Here is a 7324-nt window from a genome sequence, read left to right on the forward strand (position 1 = left end):
ATTATTCTCTTTGGAATGGAAAATATCAAGAATTAAGCACAAGATAGAACCATGTATCAGGTTTGGTTTCCCCCGTGCTGTGAACATTCAGCGATGAAGAGTAAAACATTTGATGGCATTTCTGAGCATCATCTGTAGGATGTTAAATTTAGCATTAGATAGGTGTTAGCTGGACAGCTAGAAGTCTAAACAGGTGCTGAATAGTACATCACTGTGTTCAGCACTTGGACTACTGTTGTGTAGTAACACAATGCAGTGATGCAAATGTTATATACTTGTGGCTGTTGAAGACTGGCACTGTGGCCCGTGTGAGTGAGCAACACAAGTTTAAACTTAATTTAACTTAAAATTTAAATCTAAATAACCACATACATAAAATATCTTCTGGGTTGGGCAATTGGAAATTCTAGAAAACTAATTTTTCACTAAAAAAATGACTACTTTCTATGTCAGTTCTTTTCTGAGGTTGGTTTTCTGAAGATGAATTAGTTGGTCTGTCTCCCATATTTCTCATGGCAGTGGAGATGTTGGAAGTGTTTGGCTGGAAGTATGGGGTATGGGCCAGGATGAATTCATGGACACTTATACAGGTAGCTTAGGTGGTATAAGGAAGCTGGTGGTCCTCAAGCGCCTTCGCCATAAAATAATCAGATGCCACACCAGCATCCCCAGGGGTGGCTTGTGACTTTAAACCATGTGTAATTCCTGCAAATCTCTTTCAAATTAATTACAATCTAGAATATGAGGACTGGGGGCTGGGGACTCTAAATCTTAGTGCTGCCTGAGCTACTCCTTACCAATATAACTCCAAGAAAGCATCTGAATGTGTTTAAGCCTTAGTTCTTGCCTCTGTCAATGATGTCAATGATAGTTCTTATTGCACTGGACTGTGTACAGTGAAACTATTTTGTAAAGCACTTGAGCATTACACATGTGTTACTGTTTTACTTTAAGAAAGGTTATTTCTTTTCTACGAATTTAGGACAAGGTCTACAGCGTGTTCAGGGTCTCACTACGTAGATCAGACTCATAGTGATTCTCCTGCTTTCAACCTCCCGAGTGCTGGGTTTACAGGTGAGTGCCACCACGCCCAGTTTCAATCACTGTCTCAGCACGTCCCTGGGGTGTGGCCGGCATGGCAGGCCCGGGGGATCTAACCCCAGCCACTGCACTCTGTAAGAAAGGTTATTTTTTGCTCACACTGTTATACAAGTGGTGATTTAGTGCTGGTGTAAATTTTTTTGTGTCCTCCTTAGGATAACATGCACAGAAATCCTTAAATTAATTAATAGCTCAGTAATTTCCCACTTTAGGAATTAATCCTATCCAAAATAACAACAACAACAACAAATCCTGCAGATAAAACAGTTGATTTCCAACTCCCCACCTCTCTGATAGCAGGCTGTGTCTGGGTAGGTACGTCTGCCTAATGCTCGGGTCCATCACTGGGTTGTCCACTCGTCCACATACCAGAGCTACTTTATGCAATACCAGTGATTTTAAAACATGACATTTTTATCTAACACTACCTAATCTTTTATATTACTTTTCAACTATTTTAGGACGTTGGTAGCTAAAAAATGGATTTATTTACTGATCATGGGTTTAGCATGAAGAACCTTCTAGTGGACACATTTTGTCTTTACCAGTTATCTCAGCAGGATACACAAAAGAAGAGACCTAAAAATCAGGTGCTGAGAAGTAACCTTGTGACACTGAAGGTAGAACTGTCCTAGATGTTTATTCCCTTCTTGTTCCTGGTGGAGGCCACAGATCCCTCTTGTGGCTGTGTGGCAGCTTGCAAATAACCTGAGCTCCATCTCCCTTGGACGTAACTCCTGGGTGGAATGTGGCAATTTGGACTCCAGGGAGATAGATGTACCTAATTTTCAGATTCACTATCCAGAATCCCACTTGCCTATAGATGTTAGTTGTACTGTTCAATATCAGTTACTAAAAAGAATGTATTATTATGCTGCTATTGGATGGAATGCTCTGTAGACATCTTTTTAGTCTACTTAATCTAGGTGTAGTGTGAAGGGCTGCCACATCGCCCTTCCCCAGACCCAAGTGTGATTGTGTTTACTTATCAGCAGTGGAGGCTGCATGGAGGTGGCTTCCCTAAACTGGCTTTTAGTGTAATTAACGAGTCTTGCCAAGGCTGCATGTGTGTCTTTATGAAAGTGGATGATGACGAACTAATGTAATTTACTGTCAGCAGCGGTGGTTGAACTCAGGTAGATGAGATATGATATCATAGAGCTAAGATAGGAAATAGTCTCTGCTGAGGCCTGTATGACTCCAGAGGAAAAGTCCTTCCTATTGGCTGCAAAGCAGGTGTAACTGTAATTTAGATCTGGCTATTCCTGTCCCTTCCCAAGAATGCCTTGTCCTCTCTGGTATAAGCCTTACTAGCTTTCAACTTGTCTCACACATCCTGCTGCAAAATGCTCACCAGTTTTCTCAAAGAGTAAATAGCAAGGTTCTGGGCACCTCATGCCCTTTTTACCCCAGGAACAAGGTCACCCCAGATCACTGCTGCACCCCTATTTTGTCCCTTGCTCTTTTTTCCCAGCCATATGCCACAATTTCAGGCAGGAGATTAGAACCCACTGCGTGGGTCTCTGGTACTGTAGTTTAGCTCTGATGTTTCTTTATTCATTTTATGTCTGGATGGCCTATCTATTGGTGAGAGTGGAATACTGTACGAAGTCACCTATCATCATTGTATTGTGACTTATATGTCCCTTCATGTTGCATAATATTTAAGGTATGAAATTGAGTAACCTGACATCAGTGCAAATATATTGACAGCTGTTATATCTACTTGGTGGATTGGTCCTTTCCCAAAATACAGTGTCCTTTGTCTCATCTGAATAATTTTCTCTTGAAGTTATTTTTTCATTTATAAGCATGGCTGCTGCTGACTACTTTCAGATTCTGAATCTGTAGAGTATCGTTTTCACCTTTTCATTTTTCAGTCATTGTATGTCTTTGCATTGAGATGTGCTTCTTGTGAGCAGCAGAGTTGCGTCTTGTCTCTTAATCCATTCTGCCAGACAGTGTGTTTTGATTGTAGAATTAAGGCCATTTACTTTCAAAGCTATTATAGAAAGATTTATACTAATTTTTGCCATTTTGTTGTTTTCTAATATTCGATTCCTTATTAGTTCTCAAGATTATCTCCTTTTCTCTTCTGTGTATAAGAGTCCTTTAAATATATTTTGCAGTGGTGGGTTAGTAATTATGAGGTTTTAAAAAATTTATTCTTGTCCTGAAGGTTTTTATTTCGACTTCAATTTTGCTGAGCACAGAAATCCAGCTTGGCAGTTGTGGGAGTCCAGCAAGCTGCATTCCCCAGAAGAAGGAAACCCCTTGTCTCTTTACCTAACCTTTACTTCAGCCCTACTCACTGAGATTTGCAGGGCTGGGTATATAAAAGCCAATGTTCCAGGGGCTGGAGCTCAATGGAATAAGTGCCTGCCTGGCAAGCGCAAGGTCCTGAGTTCAATCCCTGGTAACACACACACACACACACACACACACACACACACACACACACACACAAAGCAGATGTTCCCTTAATTGGCCAAAAGAATGTAATCAAGCCCAGCTGAGGCACCAATGTGTCTCAGAATGGTAAAGAGGCTGCACACAGGTAAGAATTGCTCCTGTGGTGATGGCCGGAATGGCGGTCTGACCAAGAGCCTGTGAGATTCCAGGGCTAAGACATGAGATAAAATTTCAGCCACGACCATGAGACTCAGAAAGAACTATCCCCTCTTGGCATGAATGTGCCAGCTTTCATGTATCAAGTTATCTCCTGCGCCACTAATTGGAGAGCCTCTGCCCTGGTTCAGGAGGGCTCTGTTCTCCTTGCACATCATGCCTGCAGTTTCTCTTCCCATGCACTCTGCCACCATCCCACCCACCGCTGTGATCCATATCAAGAAAAGCCTTGGCCACACTGCCTTTTGGCCTTTTGTTCCTAGGGAGCAACTGGTGGTCACAGAGCCTTGCTATACACCCCTCTACTTTTGTTCTTTCTTTCCTTTCCCACTATGCACAGTAATCCAGGCCGGAGACCAGAACCCATTGCAGGAGACTTAAATAACTGGCATCATGAGAAGGCCTTTAATCGGTGGTTATTTTACTTTCAGGGCTTACACACATTGTTCCATGCCCTCCCAACATTTGGAACATTTGCGGAGACGTCTGTAGTTTATTATGATGGATTTAGACCTGTACATGAATTGGTATTTCTGTCCTAAGTCTTTCCTTTTTCTGTTATCAACATTTTAACTATAATGTGATGTGGAAATGTTCTTTTCTGGTCATTCTTGTCGGGAATTCTAGAGGCATCCTGTGCTTGGGTGTACATGTCATTCCCAAGATTTGGAAAGTTATGTTATTTTTGCATTAAATAGATTTTGTATGCCATTACTGCAGACCTTGGCATTGCATTCTACCCTGAACATTTATAGTTTGATCTTTAATCATGTCACAGAGCTTTTGCATGTTTGGTTATTGATTTTTGTTTGGTCTTTATCGGTGTCAGCATGTAATAATTCCTCAACCTCATCTCCAGTCCCTGTCTTAAGCTTGGTTTTGTCTATGGGTGAGGCTCTCAACTGTTTTCAATTGGGCTATTTGTGCCTTTTACTTTGGGAGTTTCTGTTTTGTTCTTCTCTAGAATCTCTATCACTTTTTTGAGTTACTCCTTTATACTTTTGATTGTTTTTAATTCATTGAGCTGTTTATTCATATTCCCTATCATTAATCATTTATAAAATCATTTTTAAATTATTTGCTTGATGTTTTGTCTACTTTGATATCTTCGCATTTAGTTCCTAATGAGTTATGGACATCTGAGGAGTCATGCTGCCTTGTGTTTTCATGCTTCTTGTTTCCATATTGAACATTTTTTGTTTGCTGAGATGGGTATCTCTTCTACTTTTATTTGAGTGTCTTCTTAGTGTCCAGTCCTCTTTTTTTTTCTTTATTTATTTTTCTCCATGATTTTATTGAGAAACAAATAGCAGTGAGACAGTTTCAAACCAAATTGGTAGGACAGTTTCAATAATTAACACATTGCATACATTCTTCCTAGTGGTTAATTGCTGTACAAGATGAGGACATGATATCCTATTTACAAACACCATTAGAACAAATCCCTCTATTCATTAAGAGAATGTAACTATATATCTATCCTAACCACTTTGAATACACAGATACAAAATGGACATTCATCTGTATCCCCTTTTCTTGTTTAGTTTCGTTATTTGAATATTATAGGTATGTTAACTCAGCAAAATATTCTAAAAGAGGCCAGTAGTCATCCAGTCCCCTTTTGATGACTCAATCCTCCACACCATCCACAGAAAAAAAAATTAGAGTAATATAAATGACACAAAACAAACAATATATTTACATAGAGTTTAAAAATAATTAAAATCTTACTCATCTGGATGGCTGACACTGACAAAAGATCTACAAGATACTGTAAATGGTTCTAGGGTAAATCCTGAGGGGATTGGACTGAACTTGTCAGATAGCAAAAGTTACATTTTTAATTATATAGGTCTTGCTTTAATTTTGCCTTAACCATTCAGCAGAAAAGTGTAGCCACAGGTATAAAAAGTAACACTATATTAAAATGCTGAGCTGTAAAAAGCTCAAGTCAACAACTTCTGACAATTGACAGTTGTGCTGATAACTCACTACTATGATGAACTATTGGACTATATTGGATTATTTTGCTGAATTCAAGTACCTACAATCTTTGGACTGGCATAAAGTATGAAAAGGTCCTTTAAAGTCTTCTCCAAATACAGCACCTCTAACTGCAATGAAACATCCATCTCTCACAAAACAAAACAAAAGGAGGATACGCTGGGAGCCTCAGAAGCTAGGAAATTGATCAAATGTGTGTAGGTGGGACTGGGCCTCATGCCTAAAGCAAACAAGCTACCTCAGTTTTGAGATAGACATTCTTCCCGGTTAAGGTCAGCTATTAGTCGCTAGGCAACCTTGTGTCACATATTACTAACTTTGTAAGAACCATTTTGTTGTGAAAAGAAAGAAAATATATGCATACACAAGATAGAAAAGATATACAGCTACTTTCTCTCAGTTCATTGAGAAAAAAAGGTTTGTACTAATATTGTTTAGGCAAGATATCATGTCTGCATCTTGTCTTCTGAATAACTACTAGGAAGACAACAATATGCATTGTATTAATTATTGTAACTGTCCTACTAACCTATTCCGAAACTATTTCATTGCTATTTTACCTTTTTTCACATTAAAATGAATTTTAAAAAAATAAAATCCTAACTGTACCACTGGATGGGGCTGGGGAACTTCTTTCCAGGTCTTTAGGGTCCTGAACAAAAAGTTGAAAAAGATACAGAAAAGACATCAAAGGTATTTATTCATTGATTGAAGGCAGAAAAGAAGCACACTTTACAGGGTGAGTATAATCCAGGGCAAAAGGCTCACAGTGGCCCTGGGGTGAAGAGAAAGGCATCTTTATTTGCAAAAGAGCCAGACTGGCCTCCCAGTGCAAATGTGGCTCTGGGACAAATGTTCTATCAAAAATTTCACTCTCCCTCACCGTAGATGTAGACTGTCCTATTGAAAAACTTCCTTGGCTTCTTGCCAGGTAGAAATAAAGATTCAAAAGCAGTGTATTTTTTGTTGGTCATGCCTATATGTAAGCTAAGCTTTAGGAATAGCACCTTCTGATAGTATTGCAGACAGCACCAGTTTCAAATCAAGGGTATATTGCTTTCTACAATCTTTTTTTTCTTCCTGTATTTATAGAGAAGGATCTACACTGTGTTCAGGGTCTCACTACTAGATCAGACTTTTAGTGATTCTCCTGTCTACAGTCTTCCAAGAACTGGGATTACAAACACGCACCACCAAGCCCAGTCTCAATTGCTGTTAGCACACCCCGGGGGGTAGGGCCAGCACAGCAGGCCTGGGGATCGAACCTCTGGCCCCTGTGCCTGCTTGCAGGTGCTTTAATCCGCTGAGCTATTTGGTCAGCCAAGTGTATTCCTTTCTGATTGGTTCTGTGTACCTGGCTGAGGAGCCATAAGCCTGGAGTCATTTTGAATCTATTGTTCTGCACAGGTTCTTTCTTGTTAGGAAACATCTCATTTAACTCATTAGGGGCCAGGGAGATGGCTCAGTAAAGTAAGTGCTTGCCTGGCAAGTGCAAGGGCCTGAGTTCAATCTCCGATTCTGAAGAAAAGAAAGAAAGAAAGAAAGAAAGAAAGAAAGAAAGAAAGAAAGAAAGAAAGAAAGAAAGAAAGAA

Source organism: Octodon degus, unplaced genomic scaffold, assembly GCF_000260255.1.
Source record: "Octodon degus isolate 3935 unplaced genomic scaffold, OctDeg1.0 scaffold00107, whole genome shotgun sequence".
NCBI classification, from domain to species: domain Eukaryota; kingdom Metazoa; phylum Chordata; class Mammalia; order Rodentia; family Octodontidae; genus Octodon; species Octodon degus.